This window comes from Chinchilla lanigera, unplaced genomic scaffold, assembly GCF_000276665.1.
Source record: "Chinchilla lanigera isolate Chin_1 unplaced genomic scaffold, ChiLan1.0 scaffold00045, whole genome shotgun sequence".
NCBI classification, from domain to species: Eukaryota; Metazoa; Chordata; class Mammalia; order Rodentia; family Chinchillidae; genus Chinchilla; species Chinchilla lanigera.
In genome coordinates this window covers 627,707-651,169 of record NW_004955446.1, presented here as the reverse complement: position 1 = coordinate 651,169, position 23,463 = coordinate 627,707, and the positions used below count along the sequence as shown (strand labels likewise).

Below are 23,463 nucleotides of genomic sequence, written 5' to 3'. Positions count from 1 at the left end.
TTTACATCTTCCAGCCTGGTACTTTTCCTTGAACTCAAAGAGAGCACCAAGACAGACTGCAGCGTGACTCCTCTACCCCACAAACTTGAATACATTCACACTCCAGCAGCTGCTCGTGCTGGAATGGAGCTAGGAGTCCCGTGTGCTTTGTGGGCCCGTCCAGGTTTCCTGCATGTCAGGGTAGAAACCTGAGAGCATCTGGCCTCAGGCCTGAAAACGAGGCAGCCCCCAGCCAGGCACCAGGAAAATGGTTTTCTGAGGATTTTATCTTATCTGCAGGCATAGCTTTCTTATCGGTCTCCATCAGCAGGGCTTCCTAACCCTCTTAGGAGGAAGAATATGGAACCAAAGGATTTGTTCTCAACTAGATGGACAAGTAGCAGCATTTGGGGATGGAAGCTGCAAATATTCATTCAGAATGGAGCCAGGAACTCTCCTCCCTCTTAGGATTCAAACATAATCAGATAAAGGAGCTTTCAGGCCCATTCCAATCTTCTGTACCCTCCCCTCTGACAAGGAAGCACTGGTAGAACTCAGGAGCTTCCAGCTGCTAAGTCATTCAAACAGGACAGAGCATGCACATTCTGCTGTGTGTGGACATGAAAGAAAATGTAGGCATTTAAGAACGCTCCAACATCATGGATCAAAGCAAAAGTGCATGAGCTAAGCACAGATTCTATTTCCCCAGAATTCTAGTAATAAAGGCTTTATTTCTGAAGTATTTGAGGATAGTACAGGCTTTTTCTGACACTTTCCACAGTTGGATAAATAAGCAAAACAAAAAGCATCACAATTGCCCAGATTTTCTCCCCAAATATGCAATGTGCTTGAAAAACAAAGGAAGAGCCTAGCAAAAAATATATATCAGCCTGTATTAAAATGACTATTTCTGCATTTGCTTAAGGAAAAAGGAGCTGGAGAAGTTCTCCTGACTGGATCACCTCTGGAGTCTCCTTTTCGTGGGTCCCAGACCGCCTGTAAATCAGAATGACTTTTGTATCTACCCACAGTTCCTGCTGAGTGCCATAGTTCTCATATTGTATGGACCCTAAAACCAATCACTAGAAGAATATATCAGAGAAAGTCTCAAAGGCAGATTAATTTCCCTCCATGAATTCCTGGTTTTCTTCTTTGCCGCCTCTCTGGTCCCATTTCTTAACTGTTTCAGTCTTCTTCTAGACCAGGGATGGTGAACCATTTAGAACTGTCAATGATACAAACAGCCCACTGCAGCAGGTGGGCCATAGGTTCACCACCACTGCTCTAGACTAACCCCAACTTGATCTTTCCTACCAAGGTTTGTCCTAGGACTGGCAGAGCCGACAGGAAAGCTCTTTAAGAATATAGCATTTACTATTAATAGCAGTGACACAGGCCACTGAGAGCCAAGGCAGCTAAGCAAGGAAATCTGTCAGCCTGGGTTAGCTTTCTAGCACCTGGGAGGTAGGACTTATTTATAAATAAAAATAGACAGCAAAAATGTCTGGCCCCTCACAGGCCCCTAACGTCTGTGAAGGCCTGTATGCACCCAAGGCCAAAGGCTTTGCCCAGCTGTCCTCCAAACTCAGCCACAAACTTCTTTTTTTGAAACTGGAATGAAGGAAGGAAATCTTGTTTCAGTCTGAATCCAAACCCATGCTTGCACAGACATGTACCTTCTTCCATGGGTTTCCAATCATTTAACAGGATCTTCAGTACCGCATAACAAATGCCAAATGTGTCACAGTATCCTCTAGGAGTCACTTGTCAACATTATTGAAGGGTTCTCCCCTAGAGAATTATAGAATGGTCGAGGCCCTCTATTGCCTTGCTGGGCCTCCAGGCCCCCTCTCGGGTAGTGCTTCCTCACCCCGAGGGCAGGCCTCTGACTCTAGGCCTTGGTAGGACTCCTTTTCCCATTGCAGAATGGATTACCCAAAGCCAATCAGGACCTTTTCAAAGAAGATTGCATTTTAGAGTAGACTTTTGAGGTTCATTTGCCAAACCCTTGGGTTCTAGAAGCCAGGATTTCAGCTGTAATATAAATACTTCTTGCCAAGTTTAGAGGTTAGCTGACCACAGATGTAATTCACTTTGATCAGGCAATGAAATTATAAAATATTCACATAGGTCTTATTCATGGGGCTCTTTAGATTAGGTCACCTTGTGCTACCATGGTCTCTGGTACAGGAAAGTTCATAGTACCATAGCACCGAAACTCTTCTTTCAAACAGCTGAAGTAATGGGGTACATACACATCCCCATATCCTTGGTAAGTGGCACTCCTGTTGTATAAACTAATACAATTAGCCAGAGTATATTTTTGCACTGTACATCCATCTAACTTTCAACTCTACTCATCTAACTATACTACTTCCTTTTATAAATAATTCTTGCCTTCTATCACGTTAAGAACCAATAACCTATTACCATCTCCCTGCTAGCTCTCCATATTTAGCTCCGTAATCTTCCTCTGATCAGCTTCCCCGATCCCCTCTCACCTCCAACAATTCTTTCTCCTTTGCTCTTCTCCAAATCCCCTCAAGTTCTCTGTCCCTAAACTAAGTTCTACCAAATCAAAGTGGTACTCCAGATGCTTGCTCACTGAGGAGCCGAGAGGCCAGCTGTCACCTCCTGTCTCTGTTACTCTGTGACTCAGGGTACCTGCCTCAGAATAGGTCTGGTCTTCAGGCTGTCTTCTTTCCTTACAGTCTGGCTCCTCCCTGGCCATCCACTATCACCCTTGCTCCCCTTTGGCATTACTGCTTTCCAGGTTTCTCCTCTTCTTGAAGTATATATGTTTCAGGTTATTGTCTTTCAAACTTGAGTAAGACACTGGTTAGCAAGCCCATAAAGAAGATGTCTTTTTTATTGCCCTTATTTGTGAATAGTCCCCAAGTCCCCAAGAACACTTTGATTAATATGAGGCTTTCCAATCTGGTAAGAAAAGGCAGGGAAAGAATGATGTATGATTTTAGATTCTATAAGTACTTCAACAATTTTCTAGAGAAAGTAGCTTAGCAAGCCAGGCTACCTCAGAAAGGACTGGCTGGGCTAAGGAAGGTCCTGGTGCCTTCTTGGAGCTATGGAGAAGATACTTTCCCTGCTAAACTTTCTGGTGTTACAAGGCATTACTGTGGGCTTCTTCATGAGAGTTTGTTGCCTGGGTACTCTTCTATCTTCTCTCCTCCTCCCACATGGTCTGTCTTACTCTCTGGGAGCTCAGCTATGGCAGGTGGCAGGAAGCGTGTCCATGGGGACTGAGGGGCCCACACTATGCCTTGGGGAAGTCCAAGAGGCACTCACTGCAGGATTCCCAGACCCACGGCTTTAATCCTCACAGCTTCAGGGGGAAAGAACAGTCCTATTTTAAGAGGCCCTAGCTGGGTCCAAGTCACTGCCCTTCTTTAAAGTTTGTGAAAGAAATCTTCTTGGCTATTAGCTTTGCATGCTTTATTCTGTTCAGCCTCAATGAACAACTGGTTTACCATGAAATGTAAAGGCAGCTAGTGAAGCAATGGTAACTAAGGAAGCTCTGGAATTATGATAAGAGATGGAGGCAAAATTAAGAGGTCTATGAGATCTAAAAATAAGTCACTAACCGTATGCTATTTCCTCCAGCAGTACATAGACAGATACCTAGAAGAGAAAACCACACACAGTTGCAAGAGTCAGTAAAGAACACTGAAACAAACCACAGCCCTACCTGGCCCAAAGAAGTATCTCTAACCCTTTAGTGAGCAATCTTTTAAGCAACAGGGGGATTTCACTGTAAGGAAGTCATCACTATTATACTTGGGACTGTAGAACTCCCCATGGCCATTGCAGTGACTAGCAACGAACATCATATCACACACACGCCCCTCAGTAACCATTATATAAACCATCAAAAACTGAGCAGGGGCTCTTCCAAAGTGTGTTGCAGAAAAAAAAAACCACATTTTATCCTAATACTGAGTGAGTAAATGCTTTAAACAATTTAATGTTTTCACATTAACATGAATAATAACAGCTAATATAGATTGTATGCTCATAAAGTAATGCATCATTAACTCATTTAATCCAAAACAACCAAAGAGCACCTCCTCTTGAAAATCAGAAAACAGACTTAAAGAGCCACTTGATCAAAACCATACCATGCATGCATGTTAGAATTTGGACTCAAATTCAGAACTTCCTACCTATTCACCTCAAGAATTTCATCACATTTCTGTAGTTTGTTTATAAACCAAATTTTGGATGTGAAGGGTTTTAAATGGCAATTTATTTTAATGGGGAGTCCCCTACCCCTATCAGGCAGAGTTTTCACACATGGAAATGACTTTAGTTAAACCTAGTTTGTACCCATTTCTCAGACCTCTGTACTTAAAATCAAATTCTGGGTGTGGTTGAGCAATGAACAAAAGTAGCTGGGTTAGGGAATAACACCCAAGTTCCATTTCATTCTTTTTCTTTTAAGTGGCTCAATCTAAATGGAATGACCCTGCCCCGAGTTACAAGCTCCCAATTTTGGGGGCTACCTTGGTATTTGTGTTGCTTTGCTAGGACCAACCACTAACAGAGCACCACAGATTGAGTGGCTTAGACAACAAACATTCACTTTTTCACTCCTGGAGGCCAGAACTCTGAGGTCCAGACATCAGTGCAGCTGGCTTCTTCCGAGGCCTGTCTCCTGAGCTTTCAAGATGGATGTCATCTCCCTGTGTCTTCACATGATTTTCCTTCTGGTCGTAATATCCTCTTCTTATAAATACATGGTCATATTGATTGGGAATTCCCCCTAGCACCTCATTCTACCTCTTTAAATGCCCCGTCTCCCAACATGGGCACGTCCTGAGACACTGAAGGGGAGGACTTCAATATGTGACCTTTGGGAAGATTCAATCCAATTAGCTCAGAGCTGTGTCCTAACAACTTCCTTTTACAAGGTTGTCTATGTGGCAACAGGGATCTGACCAGAGGCAGAGCTCTGGCAGTCAGGCCGGCAATAGGGAGCAACTAGAAATACAGACGAAGTTTCACCTGCTCACCTCCTGCTGCACACCCGGTTCCTAACAGTCCATGCCAGTCCTGGGGCCAGGTCTTGGGGACTCTTGGTACGAATGCCTCTGACCCTGATGACCAGGAGTTTGAACCAGTGCTTTTTCAAAATGATTTCATGTGGCCACCTACAACAGATGACAAAGACAATTTTACAGTGATCAAACCATAAAAAATATGTATTCACCACTGGAAACAAAACCTGTCTTTGAGTGATGAAGAATATTAAGGCTACATAAGACAACAATGGAGACATTTGTTTACCCAGCAGAAGTTCATTATCTCACGTAGACCCAGTTAGTAATGGAAGGCACTTGGTGACACTGCCAGAGCTGTGCTTGCAAACTCCTACAAGACACTTCCTTGTTTAATTCGTCTGTTCTCTGCCCCAGTTTCCACAGAAGTGTGCTGATGGCTGCAGCCCTTTCTTCTCCTTATTTTGTCCAGCAGTGCTGAGGATCGTGCCTTGAGCAGGGCAAGCATTCATGAATATTTTTCGATCAATTTGGAAGTTTTTGTAGAATAACCAAAAGAAGATCATGGGGGACTCCATGATGAAGTCATCATTGTACAACACAGTATCTAGTGAATCCCTAAAACCACTCCCAGCCTCTGATTATGAGTTTGAAGTGCCCAAGGAATGGATAACGATACTTGTGAAGAAGGCTTCTGGAATAACTGTGTGATTCTATTTATATAAAATGGGAAGTATAAGAAATCTGAACAAATCTTAAGTGGGAGCCCTAAAGATAGCCCTAGATAAGCAGCACTACTCATAGTAGCTAAATCTTGGGAGCAGCCTATATATCCATCAACAGATGAACGGATAAAGAAAATGTGGTGTTTACACACAGTGGAGTACTTCTCTGCCGTGAAAAAGGGTAAATTTGAGTCATTTGCAAGAAAATGGATGCACCTTGAAATCATAATGTTAAATGAAATAAATCAGACACACAGCTCAAATACTGCATGATTTCTCTTATATGAGATAAGTAAAATATAAGTAAAAATCAAAATAAAAGATAACAGGAAGTAGGGAGATAGCTTTTTCTCAAGTGGGAGGGAGATCAAGAGATAGAGGGAGGGAGGAGGGAGGGGAGGGAACAGGGATGAAAAAAGAAGTTAAGTGTTATGCATGTACACCAACTCCACACAAGGAATATAAACATTATGTACTACAAACATGTACTAATAAAAAAAAATTTTTTAAGGTAGTCCTAGATAAAGCTGATTCCAGTGTACACAAAAGCTGGACTGAGGTGCTGAGTCAACCCAAAGCCCCCAGCAAACTGGAAGGGCCTCTCTCCCTTCCCCTGTGGTCACTGTCATTTCTCCTATGGAACCCCATGCTCCTGTAACTGAAGTTATGCCTCAGAGCTTATATGTCCAGAGCTTTTCTCCAAGAACTATGTGACGAGCCACAGCCCACTTCTTTACCTAAAAGTCTAAAGTAACAATGACTCAAAGGAACATATAAACATATTGGTGCTTAAGACTGGGCCGCGGGGTCCCTCAGCAAATATGTCTAAAACCCTGGTGTCAGGGTTAAATGAAGAGTCCTTTCTCAGACAAAAACATCGTCCTCAGAACAGAATGGGCAGTGGGATGTGATTGGAAGGACACTCATGGATCTTGACCCTGGGGAACCTGCTGTGGTAAACAGATCCCTCCTTTCAGTTCACAGTCTCTATCTACAACATTGCCCCAGGTCTATTTGTCCAGGGTGACTCTGACCACTTCTTCTTGAACTTCTACACCTCGGAACTGACAGAACTACAAAATTCCTCGGCCTATGAAGAACCAGTTTTGAAAACAGAGACCAGACTGAGATGAGTTTATGGATTTACTGATCATTTAAGGAAGCAGAGATAGCATGATGTGGTGTTTGAGGCAAACAAGCTCTGAGGATTTAGGTGGTAGCCTCTGAGATGTTTCACAGTCCAGGACTCTGGAGAAGATCGTACCCCTTGGTCTGGGAGCCTTTATCTGAAGTGCGGCTTTAAGTAGGTCAGAAATGCACTGGCATATAGAAGCAGGAGCAGAGCTAGGGATAGTGAGCTACTATCCCCCAAAGAATATGTCTCTGCTAAAACTCCTGGAACTGAGTTATCATCCCTCAGAAGGCACTGGTTCACAGACGGCACTGATTTCTATTTGTGAAGAAGGCCACCAATTTAGATAAACAAAATAGACATATGAACAAGAGAAGGAAATTTCAGGTGTAAAATATGGTATAATTATAGACCCTGGTCTATTCAAGCCCCTTTCAATAATGCTTAAGAATATAGACTCAGTAGGGCCTAGGAGAGAGAATTCCTCCAAAATAGCAACTCTGGAAAATGAGAGAGGATGTGAGGGCTCCGGAGATGAGTCACACTGAAGCCATCACTACACAACCATCACCCCTTCCATCAAGGCAGAAAAGAGTCTGAATGAGCCACAACTTCCATGATCTCATCAGCAAAGATATTAAGAATCTGCTGCTCCTCTAGGAGGAGGATTGGGACAGCGCTACCAATTATTTCATCCAGAACATTTCAGTCTGATTGGACGGATAGGCCTGGGGAAAAAGACAGTCTATCTCCCATGGTAGTTTGCCCTTAATCTTTTCGGGAGGATACAAATATGATGGGAATAAGATATGGCTGATGTCTGCTGCTTCAGAAAAAGGACCAAATTTTGACATCCTGAAGATTTGGAGAAGATTTGAGACACTTTCATTTCAAGTAGGTAGACTGACGAAAAGACAATAATGAACTTACACAGACTAAAAGCCCAAGGGTGAAGATGGCTGAGTGCTTGGATGCATTCAAGATTCAAGTAATATGACCAGAAGAAGAAAGAGTGAACAGTGACTGCCAGGACAAGGATTGCCTCTTACAACAGGTGAGTGGCCTTGAAGCTTGTGTTTGTAGAAACGTTTTTATCGTAGCTTGGATTTCCCTTCAGAAAGCAGGGCCTGAGATAAAGGCTTGCATGTGGGTCATTTATTTACAGAAATGAATCAGGGCATGGTTGGGGACTAGAAAGAATGAACTGGAAATAATGGACAACTGAATTCCTGAAAATATCCCACACTGCAAAATCAGAAAATGCCAGAAGCAGAAAGAGAAAAAATAGATGATGTAGGTGGTTTCCATGGCAACAGTCAGGGTCAAAAGTGGAGAAAGAAGATGTGAGGTGAGACCCAAGAGTTGCTGGATATACCTCTCCTCTTGTAGTCTTCAATAGTTTTACATATTGTTTCTGGTTAATTTTTAACCAAGAATAACTGTAAAGACCAAACACCAGAGGGCCAGGCATAGTATTATATGAGGAACAGTAGGGAAAGACTTGGGCTTGAATTTTTGCTCAGGTACCAACAGAGTCATTTAGTCAATTAATCTCTCTCGCATCGGTAACACATCAATGTCAGTGTACCGAGTCTAGGTGATCATTATGAGTATTGTTAATATGTAAAGTCATAGGACAACTTTACTAAAAGTGTTATTTTCATTTCCACTATTCTTAACAAATTTTAAATTGTGCATACAACCTAAATGAAATTTTACAAGTGGCCTCTCTCACTACTTCCACTTCCCTTCAGTCTGTGAAGCTTGCAATGTATGATATTTAAAACAACATCTGGGCTTGGGAAGCAGCTCAGTAACAGAGCACCTGTTCAGCATCCACTGAGGGCCTGAGTTCAACCTCCAGTGCTTCACATATACACAAATCCTCCAACTCATTGCAGAGCCACGCAGCATCTCTCACCAACAGAAGAGTTACCAAATATCATTGAAACTGCTTCAGGGTTCACCACCAAGATTTCCCCCAAGTTCTAATCTATTGACAATGTATCACCCATCATTTTTTAAAACTCACTTAATCTACAACAAAGGAGTGATTTTATATCCAGCACTGGAATGCAGTTTCCAGGCATTTAGGAAAAAATACATTTGTTATCGTTGACAGAAGCTCAAACGCTTAAGCATTTGCTTTCCAAAGTTTCAGGAAAACATGCTGAGAAAAGAAGATGCTGAACCCAGATGTGATCCCAGATCCTTGACGTGACCCTACAGTCAAGACAATTAACCATGAAGTTCCCCCCTCAATTCTAGAGTCAGTGTGGACCCAGCCCACAGACTTCATTTCAGTCCCAGAGGCTCTCTGCCTGTCTCTTCAGAAGTTTCCCTTACAATGCACATAAGCTCAGGTGCTGAGTATTTGAATCAACCTCACGACATTCAGACTGTGGAGGTCCTAGCTTCTTAGAGACTAAACGTACTAATCTGCCTCATCTCTCTCTTTAATTTTGGCCTTCAACCTGGCTTTAATCCTAAAGTGATTTAAATGTTTTCAGTTAAAAATCAAACCACCCTTGGGTGAGGGTGGACAGAGATGGCTCATATCAGACACCTGTGAAAGAAACTCTTAAATGCTCAGGTCTCCTTTAGCTCCCCCCAAATACCCTAAACTCTATACCAAACTGTATCATTCAATACAGCCACAGCCAGTTGCCAACCAAACGAATATCTTTAAATGCTTTGAAAAATGTCTAAAATCCCTCTGAGCTATCCTTCTCCATCTCCCATAGGTGGATTTAGTGGGTGTCACACAGACTATAATTTAAGTCAGTCCATTTAAGCACATTCTCCAAATGTAATGAAAACCCAACTAGTTGTTCCTTCATTGTGTACTAGTAGTTTAACATGGGAAAGAAACCAGCAAGTAGCCCATACCTTTAACAGTTCCTCACCTAGAATTTTAGGAAATTTGGAAGAGAAAAGAAAAATAGTAGAGGTAATAACAGTTATGAACAAAATCATAATTGAGATAAAGTTTTAATATAAGGAGCAAGCAGGCATGGTGGCACATGCCTGTGAATCTCAGCACTCAGGGGGCTGAGACAGGAAGGTCACTGTGAGTTTGAGGTCAGCCTGGGCTACACAGTAAGATCTGCCCCTATCTCAGTCCCTCCATCTCAACCCCCCCACAAGAGAAAGATAAGGAACAATCTCTAATAACCAATGTGAGGAAAAAAGGGGACCTCAGACAAGTTGCATACATGAAAGCAGGTAGGGATTGGCCTGGACTGGAGAACACACTGTTTTCTAATGACATCAGCAGCCCTGGCCCAGTTTTGCAGGGCTAGTCTCCATCACCTTCAGCAGGGTTAATCAAGTCTGGAGTTTGAAATGCTGAAAAGAGAAAATACTGTATCACTGGTCAGCTCAGTCTATGTATTGGTTCTCTTGACAGCAGGTGTCTACTCCTAGTCCAATGAACTGAGATAAGGGACATGAGGCAGCTCTTTCTTCCCTAAGTTCCTCCAAATCAGACAGTAGATTCTATGTTCTGGCCCTCCTCATGTCCCTTACCTCAGAAATTCAATACAAGAACAAAATATTTAAAAGCTGTTAAAGAAAAGAAACAAATCACTTATAAAAGAAAGCCCATCAAAATCATAGCAGACTTCTGAACACAAACCCTTAAATCAAGGAGAGCTGGGAGTGAAGTATTTCAAGCCCTTAAAGAAAACAACTTCAAACCCAGATTGATGTACCCCACAAAACTCTCTTTCAAAATTGATGGAGAAATAAGATACTTTCATGATAAAGAACACCCGAAGAAATTTATTACCACCAAACCAGCAATCCACAATGTTCTAAAGGACATTCTAGAAAGATAAATGAAGACTACAACTCCATGAACCCCAACAGAAGGAATCCACCATGCAAGGCAAATAATTAAACAGATGGGAAAAGAAAGGGAGCCAGTAGGAAAATAACATGACAAGGATAAGTGAATACCTATCAGTTATAACCATCAATATAAATGGTCTCAACTCACCAATCAAAAGAAAAAGACTGACAGAATGGATCAAGAAGCAAAATCCAACAATATGCTGCATAAGAGAAACACATTTAATTCAAAAAGAAATTAATAGACTGAAAGTTAAAGGATGGAAAACAATAATCCAAGTGACAGGAATGTGGAAATAAGCAGGGATAGCAATTCTATTTGCAGACAAAGTGGATTTCAAGCCAAGACTGATTAAGAGATAGAAATAAAGTCACTAACTACATCCTTGTAAAGGGAAAAATCAAAAAGGAAGAGATAACAATCATAAATATATATGCACCAAAGACCAGTGCATTCAACCATATAAAATAAATATTAACAGACATAGAAAGTCAAATAAGAATTAATACAATCATAATGGGGAACCTCAATATCCCACTGTCACAAACAACAGATTGACTAGACAAAAAAACTGACAAAGAAACATCAGAACAGAACCAAATTTCTGAATAAATGGACTTAGTAGATGTCTACAGAGTGTTCCACCCAACAATATCAGAATACACATTCTTCTCAGCTGCACATGGAACATCCTCCAAAACAGAGCACATTCTAGCCCATAAAATATGTTTAAATAAATGCAAAGGAGCTGAAATTATCCCATAGATATTATCAGACCATAGGGCAATGAAATTCAAAATCAATGGCAAAGGAACTGCAAAAAATTCATAAACACATGGAAATTAAATAACACCCTCCTAAACAACCAGTAGGTCAAAGACTAAATCAAACAGTTTCTACAATTAAACAATAATGCCAGTAAAGCATACTGAAATTTATCAAACACAGTGAAAGCCGTCCTCTGAGGGAAATTTCCCACACTGGAGAAATAGAACAAGCACAAATAAATAACCTAATATTGAACCTGAATCTTCTAGAAAAAGAGCAAGTCAAACCCTAAGCTCATATGAGGGAGAAAATTATAAAGATTAGAGACAATTGAGACTAAGAAAACTAAACAAAGAATGCAAGAGTTGGTTCTTTGAAAGATTAAATAAAATTGACAAGCTGTTAGACAACATAATCAAAAAAAGGGAAACAAAAGGATGAAAATCTATGTAATTAGGAATGAAAAGGATAAAATCACAATGAATCCTGCAGAAATCCAGAAGATCATTAATCCTAATTCCAGAAACTTTATTCTAAGGAGATAGAAAACACAGAAGAAATGGACAGATGCCTAGACACATATGAATTACCAAAGCTGAATTAAAAAGACATAAAGACTCTAAATAACCCAAAATCAGTCAATGAAATCAAAGATATAATTAAAAACCTACCAACAAAGAAAATCCTAGGCTCTGACAGACACTTTGCTGAATTCTACAAGAAATTTAGAGATCCAATACTACTACTCCTCAAATTCTTTAATGTAATTGGAAGGAAGCAATACTCCCAAACTCATTCCTAGAAGCAAGTATTACTCTGATATCAAAACCAGAGAAGGATCCAACCAAAAAAGAGAGCTACAGGTCAATCTCCCTAATGAACACAGATGCAAAAATCCTCAATAAAATACTGTCAAACAGAATGCAGTAAATCATCAAGAAAATTACATGCAATGACAAAGTAGGATTCATCCCAGAAATGCAGGGATAGTTCAACATAGGCAAATCACCATATTAAGAGTGTCAAGGACAAAAACCGGGGGCTGGGGATTTAGCTCAGTGGCACAGCGCCTGCCTGGCAAGTGCAAGGTCGTGAGTTCAATTCCCGGTACCAGAAAAAAAAAAAGAAAAAAGGACAAAATCATATGATCATCTCAATAGATGCAGGAAAGCATTTGAAAAAGCCCAACACCAATTCCTGATTTTTAAAAAAACCTACGGAAAATTAGATGGTCTTTATCTCAATCTGATAAAAGCCATCTATGATAAGACAATAGCCAATGGCATACTAAATGGTAAAAAGAGGAAAGCTTTCACTCTAAAATCAGGAACAACACAAGGATGTCCACTATCACCACTCTTATTCAATATAATTCTTGAAACATTAGCAAGAGCAATTAGACAAGAGAGAGAAATAAAAGGAATTAGGATTGGAAAGGAAAAAGTTAACTAATCATTATTTGTCAATGACATTATACTCTATAGAGAAGACTCCAAAAATTCCACCAAAGACTTGTAGATTTAATAATGAAGTTCAGTAGCATAACTGGATACAAAATCAACACTTGAAAATCAGTAGCATTCCTATATACAAATAACAAACTCATTGAGAGAGAAATTAGGAAATCACACATTTCACAAAAGCATTGAGAAAAATGAAATATTTAGGGATCAATCTAGTGAAGGAAGTAAAAGGCCTTTACACTACAGTACCCTGAAAAAGGAGATCAAAGAGGATAACAGATAATGGAAAGATATCCCTTTTTCTTGGGTAGGAAGAACAAATACAGTGAAAATAGCCATACTCCCAAAATTGTTATATAGATTTAATGCAATCCTGATCAAAATATCAGTAGCATCCTCACTGAATTTCAGAAAACTATCTTAAAATTAATAAGAGACCTAGAATAGCAAAAGCAATTCAGGGCAACACAGGCAAGGCAAACGGCATCACATCCCCAACTTAAAATTATACTATAAAGCTACAATGATAAAAACATCATGGTATTGAAAAAAAAAAAAAAAAGACCAAAAGATCAATGGAACAGAACAGAAAATGAAGAAACAACTCCAAACACACTCACCAACCTCTTCTTTGAAAAAAAGGGCCAAAGAGCTTCACTGGAAGAAAGATAGCCTCTTCAATAAATGGTGGTGGGAAAAATGGTTTTCTACTCGTCCAAAATTGAATCTAGGGGGCTGGGGATTTAGCTCAGCAGCAAAAGCGCCTGCCTGGCAAGCGCAAGGTCGTGAGTTCAGTTCCCGGTACCAGAGAAAAACCAAAAAAAAAAAAAAAAAAAAAAAAAAATTTCCCCCATAAAAAAGTGGTTCCCAAAAAAAAAAAAAAAAAAAAAAAAAAAAAAAAATTCACCAAAATTGAATCTAGAACCATAACTCTCACCATGCACTAAACTAAAATAAAAATGGATCAAAGATCTAAATATTAAAACAGAAACACTCAATCTGCCTGAAAATATAATAGGTAAAACTCTTGCTTTGAAGATATTGGTGTAGGCAAAGACTTTATGAACAAAACTCTAATTGCATGGAAAATATTATTTTAAAAAATTAACAAGTGGGATCTTATCATATTAAAAAGCTTTTGTACAGCAAAAGAAACTGTCAATATAGTGAAAAGACAACCCACAGAGTGGGAAAAAATTGCCAGCTGTTCCTCAGACAAAGGACTAATATCTACAATATATAAATAACTCAAAAAATCACACCCCTCAAATTTAATGACCCAATCCAAAAAAGGACATCTAAAGTGAATAAACACTTCTTAGATGAAGAAGTATAAATAGTAAATAAATTTATGAAGAAATGTTCAACATCATCAGTCATATGAGAGATGCTAATTAAAACAACTCTGATATTCCATGTCTGTTCCCAGAAAGAATTGCTATTATCAAGAAATCAACCAATAACAAATACTGGTGGAGCTGTGGAGAAAAAGGAGCACTTTTCCACTGTTGGTGGGAAGGTAGACTGGTGTAACCACTGTAGAAATCAGTGTGGAGATTCCTCAAAAAAAAACTAGGACTAGAGGTCTCATTTGACCCAGCTATTCCCCCTCTTGGTATCTTCCCAAAAGAATTAAAAGCATCATACCACAGTGATATTTGACAGTTTGTAATTGCTCAACCTTAGAAACAGCACAAATGTCTTTCAACTGATGAACGGATAAAGATGTGGGCTTTTTATACAAAGGAGTACTACTCAGCCATAAAGAAGGATAAAGTTGAGATATTTTTAGGTAAATGAATATATCTTGAGAACATACCCTTAAGTGAAATAAATTAGACACATATGTTCATATATCACATGGTTTCTCTGGAGTTAGAAACCCAAAGAGTAAATAAGGACCAAACTTGATAGAATTAAGAAGTAAGAAGAAAATCTTCAAATTAAAGGGGAACTAGGGGTGAGAAAGGGGAAAGGAAGGAAAGGAAAAAAGAGAAGAGAAGGAAAAAATGGAAACAAAGCTTTTGCAAATAAGGAAAGGAAGAGGGGTTGAAGTGAGAGAATGGAAAGAGGATTAAAAAGAAGAATCGAGATATATTATGTAAAGTTACTAATTCTCTATGATGAATGTTATTATTATGTATATCTAAAATGTACCAATAAGATTAATCTTTTTAAAAGGCTGAGCATGCTTGGCCAAAAAGGAAACTGTTTGAGCAGTATGATTGAAGACAGTTCTGAAAATAGGTCATTTTCCAAAATGCTACCACCACATTCAGAATATAAGGTCTCCAATAGGAGAAAGTATTCCTCTCTAGTATGATGGTATGTGTCTCATGGTGTCTTTCTGCACAGGGAAAAGAAATGTCTCCAGGAAAATAATGACACTATAAACATCTAGCCTACTGCAGCAACACTGTAGACTCATAGTTTGGGAGATTGAAGGTAGGGCCAGGAAGTCAATAAGTGTATATCTACAGAAAGATAGAGAAGCCTCTCACAAAGAGTGTAATCAGGACCTCACTCCACAGATGAAGAAACTGAAGCCCAGAAAGCCTAAGGTCTAGTGCAGCCTAGTAGAACTTGGACCTTACTCCAGTTCAGGGCTCTGCAAATGCTTACAGCAGACTCTGGGTTTGTAACAGAAGAACAAGAGTGCCTCTGACATTTAACTCTAAAAGCTACATCTTTCTGCAGTAGACATTCAAACTAAAGACATTTGCTACTTGTCAAAAGTAGACAGTGTCTCAGAAGACTATGATTAAAGGACAAATGTTCCTTGTTTATAATTACAGAATTAGGAGAGACATGGTTTAATTAAAAAGCATGAAAATGCCCTTAGTGTGTTACAGTAAGATCCTGGAAGAAGAGACAATTTCTAGTCAAGTTCCTGTTTTCAGATATCTGCCCCTTACTAAATGGTTCCCTTTAGTTTAAAATTTCTTTTATCTGAAGTATTATTTTTATTAGTACATGTTTCCAATCATAATGATTATATTTCTCATAGTAGTTGGAACCTGTACCCAACACATCTTAATGCTTTTTCATCCCTTTCCACTCCTTCCCCTCCCCCTCCTCTCATCTCTAGATCCTCCTCCTTTTTGCAAAGATCTCACTCCTTGTTTCTGACTAACATTTAAGTGCTCCTCTTACTCCCACCACATAGCACCTTAACTCAGGGGAGGAAGAAATAGAAATTGTGGGAAATTTCTCCCACACATTGGCCATACATATAGAGTTTCTAGGAAGAAACTCACAAGATTATTCAAGCAGAAGCTTCACCAGAAAAATATAGAATGCTAAACCCCATCTGAAGTTTGAAGAAAACAAAGTCAACCACTAGTGGTGGTACACACCTTTAGTTCCAACATTTGGGAGGCTGAGGTAAGAGGACTGCTTGAGCCCAGGACTTTGAGCCTAACCAGGAAAATATACAAGTAGTGAGACCCCACTCACAAAAGAAAGAAAAAATTCTTTCTTCCGCTGTTGGTCAATACCTTTTGTAAACCTAAAGAAGAATACAGTTTATTATTTATTCTCACTTTGGCAACCCTGGTCACCAAGAATCTTAAGGTTTCAGTAAAATTCTTAGACATATTCTTTGACCACTGATGACTTTCTGGCAATCTCTGAAAAAGGAGAATCCCAAAGCACATCACTCTACCCTGGACAGTTAACACTGTGGTTGAAGGTGGAGTGGTCCAGCCCTATGACCCACTGTGCCCCTAGCAGGAGCCTGGGGAGGGGACACTACGCATGCTTCTAGAGACCACTGGCCCAGCCCTCTCATTCTATATGTGAAGGAAGTGAGGCTTGGAGAAGACCTGTGACTGCATGGGGCCACTGCCCATTGGAGGGAGAGCTGGGACATTCTGGGATCCAGATTAGATGATTATTCTCAAGGAACATGAGCTGCTTAATTAATTGAAAAGATAATGGAATTTTTGAATTTCAAATACTACCACCTATTACTTCCCAGACTATATTATCAGTCCTCTAGATACTTGGTTTAATAAGTAGGAAAAGAGAGGAAGAAGGAAGGAAAGAAGGAAGAAGGAAAGAAGGAAGGAAGGAAGGAAGGAAGGAAGGAAGGAAGGAAGGAAGGAAGGAAGGAAGGAAGGCAGGAAGGCAGGAAGGCAGGAATGGAGGGAGGAAGGGAGAAAGGACATGGGGACGGAGGAACAAATGGAGGAAGGGAAAGAAAGCCTCAGCAGAGCCAATGACCATGGGAAGTACCGCATACTATATTCCCTCCTTGAAGATTCACCACAACATCAGGGAGCCTAAGAAGCTCAGCAGTAAAGAAATCTGTTTAACTCAAAACTCTTTTTCCAAGTCACATCTATTAACATCTTACAGGCCTCACGTTCAAGGAAACACACATTGGGATATACTGACTTAGTGAGAAGTGAAATGAATTTCAAAATAATTGGGCTGGAAAGTAAAGAAATTGAAACAGCAGGGCTTGTGTCAAGCAAGAGTTCAGAAGTGGCACCACGTCATCTTCCTCTTCTTTCCCTGGCTGTTTCATTCTGGGACTTAAAAAGAAATAAAGGGTGAGGGTGTCCTTGAGTAACAAAGGTAAGGAGAATGAATTTTCTTCTTCAGTTTACCATCGGAGGAGTGTGCAAAAGAATAAGAACACAGATTTGCCTTTGCTGCTTTTCTCCATGGGTATTTAAATCCTTACTGGGAATATAAAACTCAGGACAATATTCCCATATACTTATAACCTCTTTTTCCCCCTTAAAGCTGGTAAAGTTACATCCCTACCTCAGAACCTGTGAGGAAATCAAATTTGGCCTTTAAATAAACCAATTTGAAAAGTTTAAAAAAATATTAAAGACTTTTTAAAAAGGAATAGGGGACGTGAATATCTCAAAGTGTGAAAATGTCACATTTTTATACTCAAATGATTCAAAATAGATGAACAGAATGCTTCCAAACTTTCTAAAAATATTCATCTTCAGGCAATTAAAAAAATCAATCTAAAGGGCCATTTATTTCAAGCACCTAAAAGCCCAACTTAGCACATCATTGAGCCCCCACAGCTGACAGGAGCTGGGAGGCCAGGGCTGAAGAAAGGTCATCACACTCCTCCCTAGCTCCTTAATGATATGTTTAGCTGGGCTAATTTTAGACCTGTCGGAAGCTTTTGATTCAGTTAACCATAAGGTGTTGGCCGTGAGTCTGTGGTCAATGGCAGGCGTGGGCTGAGCTCCATTTGAAACTGGTTGGTGAGTTCATTCCTGGAAGGAGGGTGTCAGTAGGTAGTCACAGGAACTGCTCATATCCACATCTATCTCCTGGGATGTCTTTGATCCCACCCAATTATCCAACGTGGGCAGGAAACTCGGCAACCAACAGTGAAAGCAACAATATCTTCTTGATGATACACATCACATTACCATCTTCCCTACTGATCTGCTCAAAACTATCTTACCCTTTCTGTTGGTTCATAGTTATTTTGGTTCAGGCAGGAAGTAGCCAGCTTCCAGTCAACCTGAATAGGCAGAGGTTGTGATCTTGGATCAGAGGAAATGCTCTAAGGATGCCATAGGTGGATTTGTTTCACAGCTATTCAGGGATGGAGCCTCATACACTGGTCTTTTAACAGGTGCTTAAGCATGGGTAAGGAAAGCTTTGGTCTTTAATTCAGAGATGTAGGATCCACTTCAACTTCCAAAAAAGACTATTCCGCTGGTTTGTATGTTTCAGCTGCTAACAGCTCCCCTTTTCTCTACTTTGCTAGGTTTTACCCTAATTTCATTAGGTTTGTACATTTTAGACTCATCAGTTTAGATCCTTTCCATATCTGAAGGCTTACCATGAATGAATTTTATTCGGTGCAATGTGCAATTCACATACATGCTCTATAACAAATAAAATGTTTATGTCCTACTTAAGAACTCCTCAGCCAAAGCAAGGGAGAAATGCCTTCACTCTTGTCTCTTCCTAGATTTATATATTTCAGCAAATTCCAATGCCACGTGGGACCTCAGGGATGATCCACTACTTCCATTCTACTTTATAGAATGAGAAACTAAGAGTTAAATTTCCTTAGTGCAGATGATAATTTAGCAGAATGGAGCAAGGACCAAATACTATCTTTGCAAGCTTTATCAATCATTCATGTTCCTCACGATGGGTCAAAAAAATGTGACAAACAGCAAAAATACAGTGGGAAAGAGACAAGTAAAGGGTAAAAGAATTAAATGAGAAAAAGAAAGTCAATCATTCTATAATCAGTTGCTAACTATTACCACACTTTTCTTCCCAATTATCTTCTGTGTTCCCTTTGGCCTCCCAACACAAATCAGACATCAGTTAGTCTCACTAGATATCTTTGGTCACAGGGCCAGAGAGAGGCAGAGATGAGTACATCCACATGAGTTCCATTCTCCAGCTTTGGGACAATAGATTTTTCAATGGCTAATTTGACAACTGTGGATTTTAAAGTATTCACCTCATTCATCTGATAGTTATCTGTTCACTATCTGCCATGTGTGAGGAACTTTGCTGAACATCCTACAAACCATCACTGTGTAGAGGACATTGTCTCACTGCCCCTCAAAATTTATAATTTAATAAAATAACAGAAAAAAAAACATCATCCCAGGTGCAAATTCTAAGCCTGTGATATTGCACACCAACAACTGTAACCCAAGATGGAATGAGATAAAGAGGTGCCTTAAGGGTCATTCAACCTGAGTATTATGGGAATCCAAAGAAGAACCCAAGAAACTCTTAACAAAGAGCTGGCATCTTGAGTTAAAGAGTTAAACACAGAAAGAAGATGCTGAGAAGAGTTAAACACAGGAAGAAAACGCTAAGTGAACTTTCTGGAAACAAGGAAATGACACAAGGGCATAAAAATAGCTCTGCTTGCAAGTAGCACATGGGCCAGTTTGGCTGATGTATAGGATGGACAAATGAAGGGTAGACTTGGCCAGAAGCATCTGTTGGAAACCAGAGTGTGGAATATCAAGGAGCAAGACCTGGAAAGTTGATCTAAAATCTCCAGGACATGAGAAGTCACAGAAACTCTTCAGACAGCTCATCTTGGGCCCCAGTATATGAGAGGCTAAAGATGAAAGATAGCAGACGGGCACATTAGCTTCTTTTTTTACAATGTTCTGAGTGCAAGATAAAGAGCACTAGCCACTAGCCCTGGGAAGGGCAAAGAGGCAGGTACACTTGGCAGGCAATGCAGGAATAATTGGATATAAAGATTATGAGAACGTTTCAGAGGATGCTTATAATGAAAATAAAATTTTACTATGTCCAGTGAAAGTGTGAGACTTTAAACTACTGAGATGGTGTCACTGTTGCTCAATAATGTTGATTAATTGAACAATTATGTCTGTTTTAGGTTAAGAATGTTTCATTCATTGTAAGATTTTTTTAATTGTATTTCATCTTATGTGTATTTTCAAAGTATAGAAGGACCAGAATAAAAAGAGAGACAGACATCAGATATCACAGATTTCTCAGACTAAAAAAAGGAAGAGAGAGATTTCATAACCTCTTTCCTGGTATGTAAATAAGGCAGTAACTATATTATGATGAATCCATGGCTTTTGAATATAAAGGAGACAATGTATTACAAACTAACTAAATCAACAGTTCTGCCATACCTTGTCCTTCCTGTGTCAAATATATGCTCTTTCTTCTATTCATTCTTATATCGGAGATTCCTTTTGTGAAATTTGACATTACTGATTTGGTTAAAACTTGCCTCTGGAAGGTCCTTTATGAATGAAGAAGTTAATCTGCACATGACATTCCTGTATAACTTAGTCACTGTGCAGCCTTAATCACCTAGTCAGATGCTAAGGAATTAGGAATAGCTGTTAAGGATGTATCTCAGAGGTAAACTGTGTCCTGGATTCAATCTTCAGCAAACAAATAAATAAGTCTGGGGACAAACAGTAATACCACTTTCATCTTACTTAGTTTCTATACGTTGTTGATTGTCTTTCTCAAGTAGTCCTCCCCAACAAGCTAGAAGCAACCTAACTCCACACCACTCTCACAGATCTATTTGATCTAAATTTCTTTGTGCATTTGCTCTCCCCTCCCTCTTCCTTTCCTTTCTCCCATCAATACTTAGCAAACATTTAGTGGGAACTTGGTCTATGCCCAGCTTTGGCCCCATGATGCAAACACACAGATAAAAGGCAGTGATCTTCTGTTTGGGCAAATATTAATGTAAATGATTAATTTGCCATGTGAAAAACTTCCCTTAAAGACAGGAAGCATCTCTACTTAAACCTGGAGGCATCTGTTCACTAGTGCTCTGTGCTGGTTATGAATGTGGACTTCAGAGTCCTAGGACTCAGGTGCCCGCTGGGCCACACCCTTGCTGCATAAACATGGAAGATTATTAAAATCCTCCAGACCTTAATTTTCTCCTTCTGTAAAATGGAGATGATCATGCTAGCACCTAACTTAGAGGGTTCTGGTAAGAATTAACAGAATAGCACCTGCTCTGCACTAGAAAGCACTAGGAAAAAAGTATTATCACGAATAGTATTAATGTCCAACCTTTGATGAATCTAAAAAATGACCTCTGGTGGCTCTGACGGTAACTGTTCTTTTAGTAAGTAAGAATAAAAGACTCACTAGCTCTCCACAGAAAGGTCTATAAAGCAATGCCCATTTCAGTTTGCATGTCACAGGAGTAATTCCTCAGCCAACATGTCATGTGTTTTGTTTTATTTTCTCTCATTTTCTTATACCAGAAAACTTACATCTGCTCCCGATGTTTATTCTCTATTTAAAGACACAGCCCTCAGTGTATGAAACCCGCAGTTTGCTGCCAGTGCTGTAACCACCCAGGGTTGAGCTCCGAAGGCCTGATGTGCAGCAAGCAGTCACTGGAAACCACCACCATTCCCTGCAGGGAGTCGCTGGTATGCATGGCAGGGTACAGTTTCAAGCCCCAAATGAAGACTGTAACAGAAATCATAGAAGGCAAGCAAAATAGCAGTGTGTTCCTCATGCAAATGTTCAGAGCAATTAAAAATAAAATGAAGGAAAAAATGAACTGAAATAGAAAATTACAATGGAGATGAGGTGGAAGTCTTCTAAAATCAAAGTCTGTGCATCTTTCCTTATCCTAGCTCATAGTTTAGATGAACTTTGGCTGTTTCTAACATTTCTATAAACGTAACCAAAAGCTGGACTCTGGTTGCTGGCTGCCAGGCAGGCTGTACCCCAGGAGGTTAGAATGCATAATCTATCTAGGGGAGGTGGCTGGTCCCCAGCACACCTGCTTCCACAAGCCAGTCCGTTGCACCTAATAAAGTTTTCAAGGTGATTCTGACTTTCTTCAGAGCTTGCTTCTCAATCCCCCCCTCCCCTGGCTTCCTTCTGGGCATTTCCAGCCTAGTTACCCCAACATTCCAGGAAAGGCATGATCTCCTTCAAAAACCACACCCTCTTCCTAAACGTTATCTGCAGAAACAAATTTAGCCTTGTAAATGACATCACCACGCTGCAGCAGATTATGAACCTGGACAATTTCCCACACGGCCAGAGGTGATTAGGTAGCCTGGAGCAGCACGCTGTCCAAATTGAATGGGCACAAATCATTGTCCTGACCATATGCTCTTCAACCCAGCAAATCTAGGAATTCTAATTTCTTTTCTTTTCTTTTTTTTGGTTTTTAAAAATGCAAATAGGACTATGAGACCTAGAAGTTTTCCAAGCTACACAATTTATGCTAGCTCATTGCCTTCTGCTAGACTCCAAGGCTTTGTGACGGAAATTGGCTCTGATTGCTGAGATGGGCATTACATCATCGTCTTCTTTTAGCACATTATGTCATCCCTGCTGAGACGCATTATCTAGGGTTGGCTCAGCAGTAGCGATTTTTGTGGGCCGACTGCAGTGTTCCCAAAGAACTGCTGGGAACTACAGATTGAAATCTGAAACATTTATCTTCCAAAAAGCTGCAAAAGGGGAAAGATGTTCACAGCGGACCCCATTTATTTTCCTTAACCCTCTCCTGTCTTAGGTCCTTTTCAATCATATTGCTGCAAATACCATGGCACAGTGTTCTGACTCTGTGAAGGACCAATAGCTGTAAGATTACTACCATTAGGGGTTCCTGAGATGCTGCTCCCCATCAAGGGCTTGATGTACCTGACGTGGCCATAATCATATCTCAAGGGATGCAACAAAGTGCCTAAAAGGAACTACCTGGCACCACACACTGATAACGCAGGGCGCCCTGCCTAACTCTTCAGTTGTTTAAGAAAATAATATATGAATGAAACTACGTGCACACACATACACCTGCTTATTCTCCTGGCTATGTTGCCATGCGAAGATAAATTCTAGAAGATTTGTATTAAGAACAATTTTTATGCCAGAAACTGAGCTGATATTATCTCTTGTCACTTCAACCATGAAATTAGAAGCCTGTTTTGTATCTCTCCATCCTAGGCAGGATTAGAAACCATTGCACAGAGGGAATAGAAAGACACTTTTAGGATAAAGCAAAGATATTCCCAAACCCCAG

General features: G+C 40.0%; 1 long non-coding RNA gene across 1 annotated transcript; it reads right to left on the bottom strand.

Annotated features, from left to right (window-relative positions):
• Positions 1 to 3,581: 3,581 nt before the first annotated feature.
• On the bottom strand, positions 3,582 to 5,141 carry LOC102010746. The gene is made up of 2 exons (XR_262363.1): positions 5,010 to 5,141; positions 3,582 to 3,618 (listed from the first exon to the last, which is right to left on the bottom strand). It is a non-coding gene; the product is annotated as an uncharacterized LOC102010746 (long non-coding RNA).
• Positions 5,142 to 23,463: the final 18,322 nt, after the last annotated feature.